Source organism: Schistocerca nitens, chromosome 1 (assembly GCF_023898315.1).
Source record: "Schistocerca nitens isolate TAMUIC-IGC-003100 chromosome 1, iqSchNite1.1, whole genome shotgun sequence".
Taxonomy (NCBI): domain Eukaryota; kingdom Metazoa; phylum Arthropoda; class Insecta; order Orthoptera; family Acrididae; genus Schistocerca; species Schistocerca nitens.
This window is the reverse complement of record NC_064614.1, coordinates 578027427-578049182: the sequence shown is the minus strand read 5'-3', so window position 1 is coordinate 578049182 and position 21756 is coordinate 578027427.

Below are 21756 nucleotides of genomic sequence, written 5' to 3'. Positions count from 1 at the left end.
AGCCACCTCCTTTGTTGATGGACTACATTTTCTAAGCACTCTCCCAATGAATCTCAACCTGGTACCCGCCTTACCAACAATTAATTTTATATGATCATTCCACTTCAAATCGTTCCGCACGCATACTCCCAGATATTTTACAGAAGTAACTGCTACCAGTGTTTGTTCCGCTATCATATAATCATACAATAAAGGATCCTTCTTTCTATGAATTCGCAATACATTACATTTGTCTATGTTAAGGGACAGTTGCCACTCCCTGCACCAAGTGCCTATCCGCTGCAGATCTTCCTGCATTTCGCTACAATTTTCTAATGCTGCAACTTCTCTGTATACTACAGCATCATCCGCGAAAAGCCGCATGGAACTTCCGACACTATCTACTAGGTCATTTATATATATTGTGAAAAGCAATGGTCCCATAACACTTCCCTGTGGCACGCCAGAGGTTACCTTAACGTCTGTAGACGTCTCTCCATTGATAACAACATGCTGTGTTCTGTTTGCTAAAAAATCTTCAATCCAGCCACACAGCTGGTCTGATATTCCGTAGGCTCTTACTTTGTTTATCAGGCGACAGTGCGGAACTGTATCGAACGCCTTCCGGAAGTCAAGAGAAATAGCATCTACCTGGGAGCCTGTATCTAATATTTTCTGGGTCTCATGAACAAATAACGCGAGTTGGGTCTCACACGATCGCTGTTTCCGGAATCCATGTTGATTCCTACATAGTAGATTCTGGGTTTCCAAACACGACATGATACTCGAGCAAAAAACATGTTCTAAAATTCTACAACAGATCGGCGTCAGAGATATAGGTCTATAGTTTCGCGCATCTGCTCGACGACCCTTCTTGAAGACTGGGACTACCTGTGCTCTTTTCCAATCATTTGGAACCCTCCGTTCCTCTAGAGACTTGCGGTACACGGCTGTTAGAAGGGGGGCAAGTTCTTTCGCGTACTCTGTGTAGAATCGAATTGGTATCCCGTCAGGTCCAGTGGACTTTCCTCTGTTGAGTGATTCCAGTTGCTTTTCTATTCCTTGGACACTTATTTCGATGTCAGCCATTTTTTCGTTTGTGCGAGGATTTAGAGAAGGAACTGCAGTGCGGTCTTCCTCTGTGAAACAGCTTTGGAAAAAGGTGTTTAGTATTTCAGCTTTACGCGTGTCATCCTCTGTTTCAATGCCATCATCATCCCGGAGTGTCTGGATATGCTGTTTCGAGCCACTTACTGATTTAACGTAAGACCAGAACTTCCTAGGATTTTCTGTCAAGTCTGTACATAGAATTTTACTTTCGAATTCACTGAACGCTTCTCGCATAGCCCTCCTTACGCTAACTTTGACATCGCTTAGCTTCTGTTTGTCTGAGAGGTTTTGGCTGCGTTTAAACTTGGAGTGAAGCTCTCTTTGCTTTCGCAGTAGTTTCCTAACTTTGTTGTTGTACCACGGTGGGTTTTTCCCGTCCCTCACAGTTTTACTCGGCACGTACCTGTCTAAAACGCATTTTACGATTGCCTTGAACTTTTTCCATAAACACTCAACATTATCAGTGTCGGAACAGAAATTTTCGTTTTGATCTGTTAGGTGGTCTGAAATCTGCCTTCTATTACTCTTGCTAAACAGATAAACCTTCCTCCCTTTTTTTATATTCCTATTAACTTCCATATTCAGGGATGCTACAACGGCCTTATGATCACTGATTCCCTGTTCCGCACTTACAGAGTCGAGAAGTTCGGGTCTGTTTGTTATCAGTAGGTCCAAGATGTTATCTCCACGAGTCGGTTCTCTGTTTAATTGCTCGAGGTAATTTTCGGATAGTGCACTCAGTATAATGTCACTCGATGCTCTGTCCCTACCACCCGTCCTAAACATCTGAGTGTCCCAGTCTATATCTGGTAAATTGAAATCTCCACCTAAGACTATAACATGCTGAGGAAATTTATGCGAAATGTATTCCAAATTTTCTCTCAGTTGTTCTGCCACTATCGCTGCTGAGTCGGGAGGTCGGTAAAAGGAGCCAATTATTAACCCAGCTCGGTTGTTGAGTGTAACCTCCACCCATAATAATTCACAGGAACTATCCACTTCTACTTCACTACAGGATAAACTACTACTAACAGCGACAAACACTCCACCACCGGTTGCATGCAATCTATCCTTCCTAAACACCGTCTGTACCTCTGTAAAAATTTCGGCAGAATTTATCTCTGGCTTAAGCCAGCTCTCTGTACCTATAACGATTTCAGCTTCGGTGCTTTCGATCAGCGCTTGAAGTTCCGGTACTTTACCAACGCAGCTTCGACAGTTTACAATTACAATACCGATTGCTGCTTGGTCCCCGCATGTCCTGACTTTGCTCCGCACCCTTTGAGGCTGTTGCCCTTTCTGTACTTGCCCGAGGCCATCTAACCTAAAAAACCGCCCAGTCCACGCCACACAACCCCTGCTACCCGTGTAGCCGCTTGCTGCGTGTAGTGGACTCCTGACCTATCCAGCGGAACCCGAAACCCAACCACCCTATGGCGCAAGTCGAGGAATCTGCAGCCCACACTGTCGCAGAACCGTCTCAGCCTCTGATTCAGACCCTCCACTCGGCTCTGTACCAAAGGTCCGCAGTCAGTCCTGTCGACGATGCTGCAGATGGTGAGCTCTGCTTTCATCCCGCTAGCGAGACTGGCAGTCTTCACCAAATCAGATAGCCGTCGGAAGCCAGAGAGGATTTCCTCCGATCCATAGCGACACACATCATTGGTGCCGACATGAGCGACCACCTGCAGATGGGTGCACCCTGTACCCTTCATGGCATCCGGAAGGACCCTTTCCACATCTGGAATGACTCCCCCCGGTATGCACACGGAGTGCACATTGGTTTTCTTCCCCTCTCTTGCTGCCATTTCTCTAAGGGGCCCCATTACGCGCCTGACGTTGGAGCTCCCAACTACCAGTAAGCCCACCCTCTGCGACCGCCCGGATCTTGATAGTTGCAATGCATGCTCCAGGTTGGGGTATATTCGTTGGGGATCAATTCCCATTCCTCTCTGGGATGGTGAGTCAGAGGATGGATTTGAGCTGCTCACTTCATTACATTGGACATGTTCGGTGGTTACTAATTCTTTGCAGTGAGGTTGTGAACTTCCAAGTACAGGATGCCTGCGTGGTCGAGAATGCTCTTGGTTCGACCTAGGTCCCCAGCAGGGAGGAGAGGGAGCGTCTTCTTCACATGGGTCAGTTTGTATGAAAACGTCTTTCATTGTTGTCGCCAGAGATCGTGATTGCGTGATTTTTTGAATAAATTCTTTGAATTTGTTCGCCCTCAGAGCGAACCTCAGCCTCTTGCTTGGGGATTTCCTTTTTGGCTTCCTGAGTTCAGATATGGCCTCAGCCGTAGTCAGTTCGAGAAATTAATCTTTGTTCTAGCATCTTGTACGTTGGGCAGTTCCTACCAGTGGTGTTACAGAGTTCCCTTCCCCTTTTTGTGCATGGAATGCAGGTTGCGTTCTTATTGCAATTTTTTCTTGTGTGGTCCTCTGCCCCACACCTGGAGCAGGCCGGCTTCCTATCACAGTGTTTATGGACATGGTCCAGATCGCCACAGTTGTGGCATCGGGGAACTACTAGGTAGTCTCTAACATTGATTGCATGGAATCCCATATAAATTTTCCCCATAGCGGTAAGTTTACGCCACATCTTGCCGGAGACCTCGGCGACATGATGGACAACATCCCGTTCCCGAGGTCCCGTTTTGAAACGCAGCTTGAATTCATATTTAAACGTTTCCCATTCAATGTCCAAAAAGTTTTGGTTGTACATTGTTTCATATATGTCACTTTCAGTTAAGACCACAGGTACATCATACAATATCACCAGAGGATTTCTTTTCTTTGGTGGATCACATTTGATAGCCTTGTTTAGTTTAGAGTTATTTAATATTTTGTCCCTGTCTTCCTCGGTGGCAAGATCTAAAACTACTACATTTTTTGTGGCTTTTACCTTGTTGATTTTGATTTTGTCTCTTGCCGGGTCGATTGTTGTTGTGAAGATCTCTTGCACCTTTTTGATAGTCTGACCAGGCAGGGGTCTTAAAAAGACTGCCGTGTCTGGTTTCTTCGAGATCTTGGCAATTGTTTCCTTAGTTGTTTGAGCCTTCGTGGCGGCTTGCGCCACCACTCCGGCCCATGTCTTGACTGGCTCTTGTATTGACTGGCTGTTGTCTTAGTCTGGCATTTTCTTTTTCCAGCTCTTCGAGACGCCCCTCAAGCTTCGCGTTTGCAATAGCCCAGGCAGCGAGCTCATTCTTTATTGCCAGGACCGCAGCCTGGCTTCTTTTACCATTCTTTATGCTGGAGTCTAAAATTTGGCTGATACGACAGTGTCTGTCGTACACATTTTCATCGTCATGTCCCATTTCCTCCTGCGAGGTAGAGACGGTAGGCATACTCGCCCTCGAAGTCGCACTCGAATCACTCGTCTCTTGTTCGGCCACGTTGATCGAAGAGTGAAAAAAGGTTGGGAGCCCGTCTTTTACCCCGGATCGGCTCCTCTGGCATGGGGGGGGGGGGGGGGGGGGGGAAGACTGTTGCAGCTCGCCCACCGGCCTCCCCCCAAGGCCAAGGGCACTCTTCGAACTGCAGGTTTCAGCGCGCCGTTGCCAGCGCACTGGTCCCCTTCGGTGGCTCCGTCATCGTCGATTTCACCCGACGCTTCTCGGCAAGTGCACCCCGCACTCCGGAGAGGCGGATGCACCGCTCGTCCTTCGCCGCTTACTAGCCCGAGCTTCCACCTCTCGGCCAAGGACCCACTCCTACTCAGGTGGTGGGTCGGTCACCCAGTCGTTCAGCGGTCTGGACCCATCTAACCTAGCCCAGGCGATTTCACCACCTCCTGGGTTTGGCAGAACACGCCCCGGTTACCCAGGGGCGCGGCGAAGCACCCTTGCCGATTCGCGCCGTGATCCCACGCCGACAAACGAAGTCGCCGGCATGCAGAGCACCTGCTGGTCTGTGCCCTGCGAACAGAACGGACTGATGTTCGGTCCCTCGACACAGCTCTCCCTGTGCCACGCACCCTTCGCTTTCGCATCGGGTTGGGTCGCAGCTCTCCCTTTTGTCGCAAGGCAGAATGCCGAGCTTAACATCTGGCACCACGGGAAGGCGGAAAGAGCCACTTGGGAAAGAGAGGCTATTCCCCGAGTGAGGACTACCGCGGCACACCCGACTGGAAGCGATATGCCCCAGTGCGAGCTTCCGTGCCTTACGGCGCGCCGGCAACGGGCGGGCCCGCGCCGAAACGCTCCGTCAGGCGACTGACTTCACGCCGGACCCGAAACGCGCCGTCAGGCGACTGACCTCACGCCAGAGGCTTAGTAGGCTTAGTACATGAAAACCGGCGACAAATTGATTGCGTCGGGCAGAGCGGTGCGAATGATGAGCGTTTTGTGTAGACGTTTGTGGGCGGCGCGGCTTTTAAATGGTCTGTGTTTGTGGACGGCAGCCGGTGGCGCTGTCCCTTGTTCATCGGCGGTCGCTGCTGGCGGCTGGCCAATAAACATGTCCCACTGCCGCGTCGCTGGGCCGGCCGCGGGCTGCTTCGCGTGAGGTGCGTCCGCCGTGTTACTGCAGGCATCCAGCGCGACGTGGCAGCGAAATCAGCGTCAACACGACGCTGCTCCCAACCCATCACGCGCCACGCCTTTCACATAATACAGCACGTGCAGTGTGCATTTAAAGAAACAAAACGCTGAGTGTGTTATAAGAGACGGAAAACTAATTATCTTTCAATCGGGAACTCGCGTCGGGAAGTGTGTAGTTGTTGCGCTCTGGGTATCGAAATTTGAGAGCTTCTTTCGGCGTTACACAACCCATTAGCTAGGAGTGTAAGGTGGAAGGATGCACGGGAAGTTACTGCGAACCTATTAGTATGTAGAGAATGATCGAAAAGTGATAATTTTCCAAGACGAAATCAATGTCCAGAAATTCGTGGTTTGGTCGCGGGGGGGGGGGGGGGGAGGAGGGGAGCGGGCTTCAAAGTTAGACAACTGTTGGGTCGTGATTATGGGTCAGCATGAGGTATGTTAAAAAAAAAGGTAATCACGCCATGCAGTACATTACACAAAGCGGTCAAGTCACTGTCCACCTACTTGAACACAGTGTGTACATCGGCGGAGCAGAGGCCATATGGTGAAAAAAGGGCGGTTGCGCCGATAAGTCCTCGTCAGGTGATAAAGAAGTAGCATACATCATAGTTGTCCTACTGACCCGCAGAAAATAGTCAAAAGATGGAAGATAGTCACCGAGATCGGTGTGGAACAGGTCACTTCTATTAGTTTATTGACCTGTGTATGTGACGTTCGTCTGGTGTCACACGTTTGGGTCGTACTCAGCTGCAAGACCGTCGCTTTGTAGCCACATTATCTGACAAACCCGTAGTGGTACCTTATCCGACAGGGTAGGAAGCCATTGCCAGAAAAATGGGGTAGGTGGGTCCTGTCAGTCCGGAATTCGGTTCCGCCCAATGGTCTGATCACATACAGAAATGCGTGGTGTCTGTCCTTTCGCATGTGCGTCGAGGAACAGACAATATGCATTCATATAATTGATTAGCTTCGATGGGCTATGAATCAACCACCTTCAGTGCGAATTCAGTCACATTCGATCTCTTTCAGGAATATCAAAGTAGCGAACAGTGGAGACATGGACGGGGACTGCGAATAGATAGCGTTAAATGGGAATGTGGCTCGGCCGAGCGACGTACCAACATCCGCGCAATGGCGACAAAACACTGTGTCCGGGTGGCGCAGTGATTAACGGAACTGCCTAGTAAGCAGGAGATGCCGAGTTCGAATCCCAGTCCAGCACACATTTTCACTCGTCGCCGCTGACTCTCCATGACGTCCTGATGCAGATGATGACATGCATTCCTTACTTTTCTTTTTTGCTTTCCTTTTTGATTTCCTTTTCCTCTGATCCTTTTCCTCTGATCCTTTTCCTCTGATCCTTTTCCTCTGATCCTTTTCCTCTGATCCTTTTCCTCTGATCCTTTTCCTCTGATCCTTTTCCTCTGATCCTTTTCCTCTGATCCTTTTCCTCTGATCCTTTTCCTCTGATCCTTTTCCTCTGATCCTTTTCCTCTGATCCCACTTCACCTTCAGTGTACGTCAGCTGATCACAAATTATTCCAGCACATACGCATACGTTCACACTGCTGACATCTCCAACACGAGGATTTTTGCCTGTACAAGTATGAACTTCGTGCTGGTTCAAATACTGTCCATTCATCGGTAAATAGCACCAAAGTCGAAAACTGCGGCGAGTGTGTGCAGCACTGTAAACACCACTGTGCAGACTGAAGACTACCATTACGAGTACAAATTCCATTTCAAGGAGCTCAACAGTTTGCGACAAGAGCTACGTACATACCGTCTGCGTGGACTTCATACGGACGGTATGTACGTAGCACTTGTCGCGGACTATTGTCTGCACTTAGGTTTTGGATGTAAACAACAGTTACAATGCTTGGCACGTGCTGGTGGAGAGTTCCTCTTCGCAGTGTTCCAGAACTCCTCTCTAAAGGCAACCCTCTGAAAGTGCTTGGACATGTGGTGAACTGTTTTTGATAACAAATACCGGACAGAGATGCCGAATAGCTGATATTGTATTCAGAAGATCTATCAATACTCAGTCTTGTCCCAGTGGTAACACAGGTTCCCATCAGATCACCGAAGGTACGCGCTGCGGACTAAGTTAGCACGTGGAGAGCTCTGCCAAGCGCTGCTGCCGAGCGCGGTGCATTCAGCTCTTGTGAGGCAAATTGAGGAGCTGCTTGATTTGGAAGTAGCGTCTCCGGTTACGAAAGCTGTTAATGGCCAGGAGATGTATGTGCTGACGACGTTCCCCTCCGTGTCCGCACTAAGTGACGCCTGTAGGCTGAGGAAGACTCGGCGGTCGGTCGGTGCCGTTGGGCCTTCAAGGCTTGTTCGGATGGAGAGAGATATAGTACTACACAGCACTTCCGTATGTACAAGAAAATGTAAAAAGCACAGGAAACACAATTTACTCTGCGTACACGCTACGATCTCGGAACGACTCCAGCCTGTAAACGTAACACCTACTCGTATTTGATGCTATCTAGTCTCTGGTAATCTTAGCTCATTTGCTGCGATCGTCGAGTTAAGTATTGTTGTTGGTTAACCTTTTCAGATACGGTCGAGTAGAACAGGTCAGTATAGGGAAATGCAGCACATGCACAGAAATGTTGTTCACTGTAGTCCATAAATCCAGTTTACACTGATGGCTAGTAGTCTGTGTACTACCAAAAACAATCAGAGGAGCATTGACGCCACCGTTCTTCAACTTTGACGCTACACGGCGACCAATCTGTGCACGCCTGTGGCTTATATCTCGAAAATTGACCACCTTGTTGTCCTGCAGAACATATTAAAGGTGATTTGTTATTTGTTAATATACCCTGTATAGCTTCATAATAATATTACTTAACGTTTCTGATAATTTGTCCGTGTTTCAGTCCTTAAAAAGTGGCAACGACTATGGCCCCACACTCGACTAGAACAGGCAGGGAGTTAGTACTTGCTCCAGTAGGCTGGCCAGAGAAGAATAGACAGCACAAGACTGAGCGGCTTCTGAGTAGCGCGAGCGTTGTTAAAAATAGTGTGGCCCACTTCACACTGGGACGACTCCACCCCGCGACGAGTGCCATTGTAACTGGACAAGATGCCGTTGACATTTACAACAACCGCCCTTGGAGTGCGAGGTGATGAGTTTCTTGACTGTAATTAACAACTAACCTGCGATCGAGTTCAGTAATTCGCGAATGTTTCTAGGTTGTATGCATCGTTGTTATTCGTTTTCAGCACTTTGAGGGTTCAAGCAGTTACAGCTTAATTCATAGTTAGATTTTGGTAGGGAAATGCTTGCTGTATCGCTTTCATTCCCCGCATAGTTTGTTCTGATTATGGACGCCGCACACGAATTACGTTCATGATAGTTTCTGACGAATGTTTTTTTCGCTGTATGTGGAAGCAGGTATGCAACACGTATATGACAAACTCTAAACCTTGTTTTGTTTTTCCGTCTATAGTCTGTGAAATAAGAGTGTCGTCGGCATTACCCACAGAATGTAAAAGATACAGCCCTAGTTCTTTCACAAACCGATAGAGCGACGCTATGTCCTTCATGCAATGTTCATTAACCATTAGTTCAGTTTCAATTCGTGACTGGGATACACAAGAAGAGACAGGAGTGCAGCTTACGCGTCGCGTTTTGAGGCTGTTTTTCTCTATAGCCACCTCGAAGGTCCGAAAAGAGTTATGCCACGGCGTCTAAATCTGTGGGGAAATAGAAGTAATTTGGGTAAAAGGGGGTAACACGCTATAAATTAGTTAAAAACGTGAATAACTTGGAAGAACGTAGTTGAACCGGTAAAGTTATTCGAAAAGTGAGCAAAATAATTATTAGCCTTTTTTCGAAAAACCTATCCTCAACCACTAATCCTATCGAAAATGCATCGTTTTATATAAAAAAGAAATCTTAAAGAAAAACGATCTTCACTTTGTAAGAGCTTTCAACGAAGATTCGGCACATTCCGAGGTCCCTTCCACTGAATACGCGGAAAACTTGGTTTCAAGCATGCGTCGGAGATGCCAAGCCATTACCAACGTTGCGGCTGATTGCACGTACTTGCATTTTTCTTCTGTTCGTACACACATCTGAGGTTGTTGTCAAAGACACTTCACTATTGATTAATCCGACCACGATCGTACGTAGCAGACTGGATTTCAACTGTTGCAGTATCTTGTCCGGCGGCCAGGAGTTCATCGACACGGACGTGTGGTAGTCTGAGCCCTGCGCAGAGGGTGGCCATTATAGAGAACCAGCCATCTTGGTAAGCTAGATTCACTGGCCGCTGCACGAGAAGCTGTCTGCGAAATTATTTCGCTCACAGTTAAAAGCACTCTTCACTCGCTACGACTGTGATTTTCCTCTCACAGACAGCGAGCGGGGAAGTTTCCGCCTTTGCAAACGTTTTCTTTGTACGAATGAGACAAAGGTTTTCCGTGTTTATTGTAGCGTTCCATCCATGTCGCTGCTTTCCGTCGATCGGTCGCGTTCTTTCCAGCGAGGCGTGTAATTAATAAGTACGGCCGCGACACTGCCCGCAAAAAAGGCAGGAAGGGGCAGGAAGATGGGTGGGGGTGGGCGGCGCTGCCGGAAAAGTCGCGGCGCCCGGGGAAATGAATTGGCGGTGCGTTAATTAAAACGGCCGACCGGCTGCCTCCGGACTCGCCGGCCTGCTCCGGCCCCGGGTCACCTCTAATACCGACCCTCGCGTCTGATCGCGGCTGGTGTTCAGCTCCACCAGCTGCTTAATAAGCGTGGCTTTCCCTGCCATAGCGTTTTCATCGATAACTTCGTGGTGGCTGAACAACTTATGCGAAACGCCGAAAGCTGCGAATTACTCATTTTCAGACAATTTGCTTTAACAAGATTAGTGCAAAAAATTGGAATAATGAGTGAAAAAATAGAAATCATCATCATAAAATATTACTAACGCTTGACAGGCCGTACGTCATACTTCTGTAGTTAACAATCGTATGTAATGCACGAAGTCGAATACACACTGTATAAAGCTGTTACTTTCATGCGATTCTGACCAGCTCTAAAGCGTTATGCTCTCTCTCTGTGTCTCACTTTCTCTGTACCTCTGAGTGGTACACAGTACAATAAAAAAGGATTTCTTCTCTGCAGTAATTGTCGAGTAGCATACTTGACGCTGGTTCTTCTTATATAAATCTGCATGTTTTCGTGGCTGTTGTCAAACAAGATAAATAAAATTTTCTGAATCTACGAGTTTTGGATCCATGGGAAGAAATATGTGACTCATTTGAACTCAGAAAATTTTACACCTCTGATGTTTCATGCCCAAAGTTTAGGGTGAGATATCAATTGGGGCTTCACAAGTTGTCAATAGGCAACCCACTGTTTTCGAATAATGTGAGATGTGCAAATACAGCCTTAACTTTCATTGTAGACGCCAGTACATCAGAGGCGAGAAAGTACTTCCATTGGAGAGAGGAAAAAATGAGTTCGCCATGAGATAGTTACACGAACCACACGGATATCAGACAATAGACAGTATAATCACGGAAAGGCTACTGATATTCTGGGATGGATGGATTTGAGGACTTTGGTACCATTTCGTCCTTTGCGTTTCTAAAACTACACGGCACATCAGATAACAGCGATTAATCTATGTGAATAACATACATTTATAAATACGCCCTGATTTACCCTGCTGTTAATATACAACATAAGGCCTATATCGATTACCGATTTATAGTGTTACACCAATATCTCATCTGAGGGCCTGATGAAAAGAATGTTTTCGAATTTTTATGTGAAAACTCTTGTAGCTTTTTAAATAAAACAAACGTTATTAACATTCTACATCTCTATTCTTCATGTCTTCATATTTGCAGCCCTCTGCCACTAGAGGGCTCGTATTGTAGCGTATAACATGGGGGTGTGTAACGTAACTATGTTAGCGCATGAGAAATAGTGTGCTGTAGTCTAATTTCCGATTCCAAGAGTTCATACACACATGGAACACCCTCTCCTTCCGAATGATAGTGCCATACCACGCACTAGCGCTGCGACATACTCAACAATCCGACACCATGGGTTCAGTCATCGATCATCCCCAACACAGTACCGTCTTGACCACCTTCGATTTTCATCTGTTGCCAAAACGTAAAGAATACGCTTCGAGGAATTTACTTTGACGGTAACGAAGCGGTGCAAGCAGAGGTAAGGTTGTAGCTCTGCCAACAAAGTGAAACATTCTGCAGCGACAATATCAACTAACTGGTCTCTCTTTGGGAGAAACGTGTGTGTGTGTGTGTGTGTGTGTGTGTGTGTGTGTTCCAAGGGACCAAACTGCTGAGGTCATCGGTCCCTAGACTTGAACACTACTTAAACTAAATATGCTAACACCACACACACACACACACACACACACACACACACACACACACACAAGCCCAAGGCAGGACTCGAACCTCCGGCAGGAGAAACGTGTTCGTCGCCAGGGTGACGATGTGGAGAAATAAACTTATAGACACGAATAACAAAGATGTAAAATGTTAATAACGTTTGTTTTATTTAAAAAACTTCAATAGTTTCCAGGTAAAATATTCGAAGGCACTATACGTAGCCTTCAAAGTGGCTTCTCTAACGGAGGTGCGTTACAAGCCGAGAGATGGCTCTGAGTTTCTTTTGGCGATAAACCAGACCAAAGCAGATAGATATTCATAGGCGCTTGCAGGATGTCCACGGAGACTTTTCAGTGAACAAAAGCAAGGTGAGTCGCTGGGGCGAGGCGTCTGTCGTCACTACAGCAAGGTCGCGCAAACGTGTCCATTCTGTCGCGTGCCGGCTGGCTGCACACAGCTGTGACGTAATGTTGTAACGTGCGGACACACACACTCGAGATAATCGGCGGATCACAAACACCTCGCTACTCAAGTGGACGTCTCTGTTGGTAGTGGTGATACACTCGTTCATCAGTTGGGGTACTCAACGGTGTGTGCCGGCCTAACGGAAGACCATAAAGAGCAACGAAGGAACATCTGTCTGCAAAGGGACTTCTCCTTCTCCATGACAATGCAGGCCTCTCGCAGGTGTGTGCACCCGAGAGCAGCTCACAAAGCTTCATTGGAGTGTTCTTAGTCATTCACTCTACAGCCCGGATCTCGCACCTTCAGACTTCCATCTGTTTGACCCAATGAAGCATGCACTCCGTGGGAAACTGTACATTTATGATGTGAGGTTATTGATGTAACGAGACGGTGGATCCGACGCCGTCCAGTAGTGGTACCATGCGGGAATGCAAGGCCTCCCGGTGTGGTGCCGTAAGACCGTCGCATTGAACGGAAATTTCGTTGCAAAAATACGGCTTCGCAGTCAAAAGAATGGGTAATAATATTGAGTACTGGAATCCTGAATAAAACCAACCTGCTTTCAGAAAAAAGTTCTACATTGTTACTGAACACACCTCGTATTTAATTTGATAGGGATCTTTTGTGCACGTATGTTAGCAGTAGATGTAACATGGAGCTTAGCTTTTCTTTTGATTTCGATTGTTCGCGTGGCGTGGGTCCTCTTCCCAGGTTTCTCGAGCCCGGCTACGTGTACGTGCTATTCCGCGGCTATTCACGGCCGGTGAATCAGCGCCGCTCCGGCCTTCTGGATACAAACAGCCCGCCGGGACGCGACCTCCTCCCAACGCTGGAACACACACCACGCCCTCGACTCCTGTACACACCGTGATCTACCTGCAAGTTAAAAGTACTGTGTAGTGCAAGTTCCTCCAGCCATTTACTTAACGTGAGCGTCCCTTTATTATCGGAGGAATAAAGGTCTCACAGACAGTGGCGCTCCATTCTTCACGTACGACCTCAGTGACAGTAATATGAGTGTGAGACTGCCGTGAAGCGGTTGTTCAGAGTCCCTTACGACGTAGCAAAAGATTGATTTCGCATTAGGCCGCTCTGTCTGCTCAGCCACTTCTCCGGTGTGACCACACATGCGCAACGTACTATATGAACGGGTGGTCGTTTGCACCTTCCTCCTATGTTCAAATACGAAATACTCCCTGACATCCTGCAGGTGAGCGACGACTGTGTTCACGTACTCGGCTAGTAACTAAAATTGTAACACCATGAAGGAGGGATGCGACAAATGTCAAAACTGGTATCAACATTTCAGCGTAACCGTACGAAGTACTTAGGAAGAAAGCCGTCTGCATTCTGCGTATAGGGAACGATTACAATGCGGGTTTCCTACTCAGAAACTACATTCAAATGATGGTTTTCGCGAGAAAACCTTGTTAAGACTTGTGTAACAAGGAAAGTACACTGACGGGAAAAAAGTCGCAACACCAAAAACTAATTAACTGTAGAGTAACCAATTTCGGGAATTCATCTGTCTAGGTAACAAATTTAAATGACTAACTTGGCACTATCACAGGTTAATTTACGAGCGAGGTACGGCAATGCAAATGTGAAATGATGGTACATCAATAATCGGTGAAACCGGCAGAATGTTTAATGCAAGCACGCAAATGTGCATGCATTGCGTTGTACACGTGCCGGATGGCCGTTTGTAGGGTGGAGTTCCTTGCCTGTTGCACTGGGTCCGTCAAAACAGGGGCGCTTAATGCTGTTGGTGGATGACGCTGGAACTGTCGTCCGATGATGTCCCATATGTGCCTGATAGGTGACAGATCTGGTGATCTAGCAGGCCAAGACAACATGCCGACACTCCAGATAACGTTGGGTTACAACAGCGGTATGTTGGCGAGCGTTATCGTGTTAGAAAATACCACCTGGGTCGCTGTTCGTGAATGGCAGCGCAGCAGGTCGAATCACCAGATTGACGCACAGATTCGCAGTCACGGTGCGTGGGATAGCTATGAGAATGCTCTTGCTGTCACATGAAATCTCACTCCAGACTATAACTCGTGTAGGTCCGGTGTACGAGGTGCATTCAAGTTCTAAGGCCTCCGATTTTTTTCTAATTAACTAGTCACCCGAAATCGATGAAACTGGCGTTACTTCTCGACGTAATCGCCCTGCAGACGTACACATTTTTGACAACGCTGACGCCATGATTCCATGGCAGCGGCGAAGGCTTCTTTAGGAGTCTGTTTTGACCACTGGAAAATCGCTAAGGCAATAGCAGCACGGCTGGTGAATGTGCGGCCACGGAGAGTGTCTTTCATTGTTGGAAAAAGCCAAAAGTCACTAGGAGCCAGGTCAGGTGAGTAGGGAGCATGAGGAATCACTTCAAAGTTGTTATCACGAAGAAACTGTTGCGTAACGTTAGCTCGATGTGCTGGTGCGTTGTCTTGGTGAAACAGCACACGCGCAGCCCTTCCCCGACGTTTTTGTTGCAGTGTAGGAAGGAATTTGTTCTTCAAAACATTTTCGTAGGATGCACCTGTTACCGTAGTGCCCTTTGGAACGCAATGGGTAAGGATTACGCCCTCGCTATCCCAGAACATGGACACCATCATTTTTTCAGCACTGGCGGTTACCCGAAATTTTTTTGGTGGCGGTGAATCTGTGCGCTTCCATTGAGCTGACTGGCGCTTTGTTTCTGGATTGAAAATTGGCATCCACGTCTCATCCATTGTCACAACCAACGAAAAGAAAGTCCCATTCATGCTGTCGTTGCGCGTCAACATTGCTTGGCAACATGCCACACGGACAGCCATGTGGTCGTCCGTCAGCATTCGTGGCACCCACCTGGATGACACTTTTCGCATTTTCAGGTCGTCATGCAGGATTGTGTGCACAGAACCCACAGAAGTGCCAACTCTGGAGGCGATCTGTTCAACAGTCATTCGGCGATCCCCCAAAACAATTCTCTCCACTTTCTCGATCATGTCGTCAGACCGGCTTGTGCGAGCCCGAGGTTATTTCGGTTTGTTGTCACACGATGTTTTGCCTTCATTAAACTGTCGCACCCACGAACGCACTTTCGACACATCCATAACTCCATCACCACATGTCTCCTTCAACTGTCGATGAATTTCAATTGGTTTCACACGACGCAAATTCAGAAAACGAATGATTGCACGCTGTTCAAGTAAGGAAAACGTCGCCATTTTAAGTATTTAAAACAGTTCTCATTCTCGCCGCTGGCGGTAAAATTCCATCTGCCGTACGGTGCTGCCATCTCTAGGATGTATTGACAATGAACGCGGCCTCATTTTAAAACAATGCGCATGTTTCTATCTCTTTCCAGTCCGGAGAAAAAAAATCGGAGGCCTTAGAACTTGAATGCACCTGGTATATAGTACACAGAGAAGCTGGTTGCAGGTCGTCAACTGGCCTCTTTCTAAACAACACACGACCATCACGGGCACCTAGACAGAACCAGCTTTGATCAGCAAACACAACCGATGTCCACCTTGTCCTCCAATGAGCTCTCGCTTGACAACACTGCAGTCGCAAATGGCGGTGGTTTGGGGTCAGTGGGGAATGCACGCTGCATGGTGTGTGGCTCGGAGCTGTCCTTAAAGTGAAAAATTTGTAACAGTTCGTTGTGTGGCTGTGGTGCTCTGTTCGAAATGCTGCTGCAGATGCGGTGCAATGCGCCGTGTCATACACCAAACAGCCTGCCGGAGTGGCCGAGCGGTTCTAGGCGCAACAGTCCGGAACCGCGCGAACGCTGCGGTCGCAGGTTCGAATCCTGCCTCGAGCATGGATGTGTGTGATGTCCTTAGGTTAGCTAGTTTTAAGTAGTTCTAAGTTCTAGGGGACTGATCACCTCAGAAGTTGAGTCCCATAGTGCTCAGAGCCATTTGAACCATACACCGAACACGATCGACTTCCCTCTCGATAGTCCCACGTGGCCGTCCGGAGTCTGGTCTTCTTGCAAGCGTACCTTCTCGTGGCGAACGCTGCCAGCAGTGATGTACATTGACTACACACCTGCCATGTTTTTCTACATCACAGAAAGAACTTCCAGCTTCTCGTAGCCCTGTTACACGAACTCGTTCAAAACCAGTGAGGTGCTAATGGCGTCACTGTCGCCTTAAAGGCATTCTCGATTAACATTATCTCACCACGTGCCATCTTAAGGGTAACTAACACTCGCGACCATTACAACATGTTTTTAAAGCGAACCTGATTCGTATCCTCCATAGTGGCGCTAGTATAGCTACTCTAATGCGACTGGTCCGAAATTTGAGTAGACATCAGTTTTCAGATGTGGAAATACGCCTACCAACTTTCGTTTGTGACGCACAACTCATTCTTGGTGCTAAGATCTTTTTCTTTTATGTCGGTATACCAACACTTTACGGAATGTGACAACGACAGGATCGTGGCTTATCGAGACTGTACCTTATCTTACACAGTATTGCTGCTATTGTTGCTCGTGATACCACGGCTGCGGTGATAATATGGAATCAGTGGGTTCGTGAAGATTGTAATCAGTGCCTATGAAGATCTCAGCTCTGCACGGCTACTTCCGCGGAGAGCAGACGTAAACTGTCGTTCGCCCGCCCTTGAGTCAGCCGGTGCGCTTGATTCCAGCAAGACAAACATCCACACGGACAGTGCGATGACGATTGGGACACCACGAACTGTCAGCCGTTACCACGGCCTCTATTGACGTGGCAGCAGCGACCAAATCAGACACAGGAGTGACACTGCGTCATTTTTTCACAGACAAGTCTCGGCTCTACTCACAGTATCACGATGGGCGTAACCGTCTGTGGAGGCTCAGAGGAGTACGAACGGTGTCTGATGACATTAAAGTTTTGAACATGGCAGCGTGGTCAGCGACCGTTTACAAAGTAAAATAAACAGAAATAGCAGCTCTCGGTCGCAAAAAAGGAGTCCTTTTGACTTAGGTTTCGGCACTGCTATGAGTGCCTTTATCAGAAAAAACTCTCGAATTGCCATGTCACGTATTAAACTAAAAGTCGAGCGATAAAGCTTTAGTCGCAAAATTTATAAAAAAGAATGCAGAAAAGGCAAGCCACTATGAGCTGCTATGGTATCAGGAGTCTGATGTTAGTAGCAGCCAGCCAAAGATTGAATGGTAACTCGCAAGACTCTCCTAATCCACCTTCTGTCCACTCTCTGGGCACGTCAAACGGTTGGAGATGACAGTAAAGCCCTCTCGAAGGCGGAAGGTGCTGACGTGACAGGGCGATACCGACCAAAGCGCCCTGCAGGAATGATGTATTAAACACATACTAATATCTTTATGGCATCTCTCTCTAATTTTCGGAGAACCATGTAAAGGAGGATGGAAACGCTTGCTTTCTCGGTGTTTATTTCATTGGATGCAAATACTGTTTCTTGTCAGTTTGTCAGTTTGTAAGATTTCTGATTTCACCATTGGTCGGAGACGAGGAGCTGATGGACTAGGAACTTACCGGTCCATGAGCAGGCTGTCGTTACCAACACAACACAAACGGCTCCGTGTGGAGTAGTGCAGAGGCCGGAAGTATGGACTGCTGATGAATGGCTTCGAACTTTTATTAGCGGTAATTGAGGGTCTACTCTACCCCGAATGACCATCGTCGGCGATATGGAAAGAGGTTTCATTCTTCCAATGTTTTCGAGAGGCACAGCAGTATTACTCCTGCCGCCATGCTGTGAGGACTCACGGGATACGACTTGACGTCACGGCTGGAAGTGGTAGTGGGGTCTATGAAGGCACAACGGTACGTCCCGGACATCCTGCTTCATCATGTGTTGGCTGTCATGCGACAGTATCGTGGTGCCATTTTTCAGTAGGACAATGCTCATCCATAAATGACACGTGTCAATGAACTCTCTGCGTGGCGTTGAGATACTCCGGTGGCTAGCAAGGTCGCCGGATCTCTCGCCGATAGAAAGTGTGCGACGAGGTCGGACGTAAACTCCATCGTTGAGCTAGTATCGAGCATATGGAGGAGAACATATGAAGGAGTAATTACAACAGTCGTGCGCCACTTTGCTTCAGGAGAAGAAACAACGGCATTACGACACCCTTCTTATCCGGGTAAGTGCATGCGTTCTGATCAGACGGGGGTGCAACTGAAAACTGGGCGCATACTGCCAAGTTATTTTTATATGAGACTCGATTTTGTAGTCACCACAATAACAGCACATCCTCTTAACCTGTGAAACTAGGTTTCGTTTCCTCGTCCCATTGTGGGTATAGAACTTTTTTCGTCAGGCAGTGTATTTCCATTCTCGACTCTAGTAATACGACTAGCTTTCTACACCTTAAACTTACGACCACGAGATGCAAATGATATGGCGATTATGTCAAATGAAAAGAAACAGATTTACGTGTCACGCAGATTTTTCACAACTGTCAGTTGCGGAGGCAGAACATCAGCTACTACTTTTCAGATATTTTGCATGAAATCTGAATCCTTGTGGCTATTTTATTTTCCCGAAATCGAAAAATTACCTTGAAAGGACGTCATTTTGGGACCCGGGAAAATACTCAGAAGAATGTGGCCGACGTGTTAAAGGCTATATCAGCTGAAGCCTTTCAGCGCTGCTACCGAGACAGGGAATGACGACTCAACCGGTGTATAGCTATCGAAGGGAACTAATTTGAAAGGAAAAATATTATTGTTTGGAAAAACATAAAATCTTTGAAAGATAAAAAAATCAGTCTCTCTACTTTTCTCACGCACCTCGGATTCTCTATTCCATACAACGAAAGACTCAGTTTGTCCGCGTTCATATCTTTCCTTTTTATTATTATTCTTTACTTTCTCAGACGTTAAGTCTGGTTAAAAATGAAAAGTGACGCGGACCTTGATCAGGCGTCACTTCCTTTTAACTGTATGGTATGTGTTATATTGCATTTAGGAACTTTCGGGTAATTGAACATGTATCAATAATTACTGATTTCTGTAGTTGTATATATACGTTTGGATGTAGCTCTATTGCATTGATGTACTGGTGGATATTGTGTGGTATGACTCCTGTAGTTGATAGTATAATTGGTATGATGTCAACTTTATCCTGATGCCACATGTCTTTGACTTCCTCAGCCAGTTGGATGTATTTTTCAATTTTTTCTCCTGTTTTCTTTTGTATATTTGTTGTATTGGGTATGGATATTTCGATTAGTTGTGTTAATTTCTTCTTTTTATTGGTGAGTATGATGTCAGGTTTGTTATGTGGCGTTGTTTTATCTGTTATAATGGTTCTGTTCCAGTATAATTTGTATTCATCATTCTCCAGTACATTTTGTGGTGCATACTTGTATGTAGGAACTTGTTGTTTTAAAAGTTTATGTTGTAAGGCAAGCTGTTGATGTATTATTTTTGCGACATTGTCATGTCTTCTGGGGTATTCTGTATTTGCTAGTATTGTACATCCGCTTGTGATGTGATCTACTGTTTCTATTTGTTGTTTACAAAGTCTGCATTTATCTGTTGTGGTATTGGGATCTTTAATAATATGCTTGCTGTAATACCTGGTGTTTATTGTTTGATCCTGTATTGCAATCATGAATCCTTCTGTCTCACTGTATATATTGCCTTTTCTTAGCCATGTGTTGGATGCGTTTTGATCGCTGTGTGGCTGTGTTAGATGATACGGGTGCTTGCCGTGAAGTGTTTTCTTTTTCCAATTTACTTTCTTCGTATCTGTTGATGTTATGTGGTCTAAAGGGTTGTAGAGGTGGTTATGAAATTGTAGTGGTGTAGCCGATGTATTTATATGAGTGATTGCTTTGTGTATTTTGCTAGTTTCTGCTCGTTCTATAAAGAATTTTCTTAAATTGTCTACCTGTCCATAATGTAGGTTTTTTATATCGATAAATCCCCTTCCTCCTTCCTTTCTGCTTAATGTGAATCTTTCTGTTGCTGAATGTATGTGATGTATTCTATATTTGTGGCATTGTGAGCGTGTAAGTGTATTGAGTGCTTCTAGGTCTGTGTTACTCCATTTCACTACTCCAAATGAGTAGGTCAATATTGGTATGGCATAAGTATTTATAGCTTTGGTCTTGTTTCTTGCTGTCAATTCTGTTTTCAGTATTTTTGTTAGTCTTTGTCTATATTTTTCTTTTAGTTCTTCTTTAATATTTGTTATTATTATTATTATTATTATTATTATTATTATTATTTGAGAAGTAGTAGGGAGATTGGAAACTGTTTCGTATTTGATCTGAAGTGGGAGAGAAATACGAAATGTAGAAACCTATTTTCTTTATTAATTCCCCCTCCCCTTTGAGTTCGGCGTAGTAAAGAGGCCTTGCTAGAGAGGCACGGGAGGAAGCCATTGTACGTTTCTCCATTCCGCCCGAAATTAATTCCTTGTCACGTCGTCTGAGGCGAGAGGCGGACCTTAATTAACAGCTACGAGTAGGTCGGTGCATTTCGCTCCGGCGGCCGTTCTTCTGTCATAACGCTGGCTCCAGTCTGCTCGAGTACCACTAGTTGCGGGCTTTCCGCGGGAATACCATCGGTCCCTTCTATGGACGATCTCTGTAGTCGCTGGCAGTTTCAGTTTTCGTCCCTATTCTTCTCCTACAACAGCGCGTAGGTTCCGCAGCCTTGGAAATATGCATCTGCAGAATAGCTCAACGAATATTTTGCAGTCGCACCCGTGTGAGACTGATGGAATTGTTGGTCGGACTGTAGAAAGGTTGGACCGATTTGTCATCGAGGTCTTGACGTTATATAATTTACTGTCTTAGTGGGAGATGAATTACGGTCCTTCCATGTCGTGTTGACAGCAGGGAAGAGTTAATTTTAAGCTTCTTACTTCCCAAGCTATAAATTTCAGTGAATCGTCTACATAATTTTCGTAGGGACGGTATTGGCAATCTCTGCTATTTAGTCAGTTACGGTGAGTTCAATTAGAAGACCTAGGAAATCATCTAACTTACTTCTTCCGGGACCAAAGATGTGCGAACTTCAAATTCTGTTCTCTAAGACTACAACAGTGTTCTCCAGTGTCAGCTCGACTTCAGAAGTAAAAAAGAAAAAAAAAAAACAAACTCTACAGTTCCGGCATTTAATAGCGGTTGTCAAGCTGCCTCTATGTGGAAGCTAAGCACACTCGACGTCTGCAGCAGAAAATCAACGTACAAGCTTCTCAGATGTTCGTTTCTCTGGCAGCTTGCTACTTGACGGAAGATAACATACGCTGATGATTGCGGATTATTCTTCTCTGTGCGTCGTACCAGCTTAGCACTGACTCCA